Genomic DNA, 1,388 nt, shown 5'->3' on the forward strand with positions numbered 1-1,388 from the left:
GTCTGTATGTATGTCTATGTCCTCTTTCTTATATGAGCTACCCAGGGATGCAAAAAGAATGTCAGCCCAATAAAAGTATTGTATGTATGTATGTATTGTATTGTTAAGCTGTATTTACTGAATGTCCCAGATTCTCTGTTAATCCAATTTGTCTGGACTTAAAGTGAGCTGACAAAGGGCTTGTATAGTTGTACAGACATATTGGCAGCAGAGATGATTCACCTAAATGTGAAAACACCCAGAAAATGGAAAGGAAACCAACAGACTTTGTATTTTTAAAGGGTAATTTTTCTTTTTACCCAGTGTTCTTGTGTCTAAGTGGCTGATGTGAACAAAACTCTTTAAAACTGGTCCAGTATTGAGCGAGAAGGCTTGAACAGGCAGCTGTGAACCGAGCTGTAATGTAACCCTACAGAACAGATGTTCAGCAGCAGTTAGCGTCCACTAGAAGTTCTGTTGTTGCTGCTGACAGACTCAGATTATTATTCTAAGTGTCTGACTACATTATGAAAGGATCCCTACAGAGATAGAGCTTTTAGTTAAAGAGGAAGATCATTTTAGTTGAACATGAAATAGCCCCGAAATCACCGTCATCAAACTACACCAGACTCCATGTAAATAATCAGGACTTTTAGCGTGTATAGAACCAGCATATTTCAACAAAGTTACCCTTTAATGTTTGAAAAATTCAGTCAAAAATGTTTTTCCTCAACCCGTGTGTATCTGCTTTTACAACAAAATGATGCAATTACCCCCCACACAAAGCAGAAATGTTCTGTAATAAAGTGGAATGTATGCAATTCAAGGTGCTCGTTGTCTTTTAGCAAGTAGCATATCAAGTTAATTAGGTGAAACCCCCGAGAGGGTGTGGTGTTAAAGGTTTCCGATTCCGGAATTCAGATAAAGTAAGTGGTGGTTTAAAGTCACTTTTACAGTAAGTCACTTGGAGAGAAGTTCTTTGAGTGCAATAATATTTTAAAGCTTTCTTTCACACAGTTATTAGACACTGCATCCCAGTGACAACCAACCAACTAAGCCCCTAAGTTACTGTGTCCGCACTACAATGGGACTGTTACCACACTGCACATAGCTGTACATACTGTACATATCTGTCTATATGGCTCATACGGAATATCCATATTTATTCTGTTTTTCTCTTATAATATATTCTGTTAATACACTGCATATATCCATATCTGTCTATCTGTACATGCAACCTCAACCTTCTCATTCCGAACTCGTAAAATAAGGACGTTTGGAAAGTGGCTGTCAGAATCAGATGCAACGAAAAAGGCGCCTTGCAGCGTGTTTGTGTAAGCTTGGTTCGTGTCCCGCTTGTCATGCTTGCTATAGTCACTTTTTTCTGTCCTCCCGCGTGTCACAGAAGC

Source organism: Sander vitreus, chromosome 4 (assembly GCF_031162955.1).
Source record: "Sander vitreus isolate 19-12246 chromosome 4, sanVit1, whole genome shotgun sequence".
Lineage (NCBI taxonomy): Eukaryota > Metazoa > Chordata > Actinopteri > Perciformes > Percidae > Sander > Sander vitreus.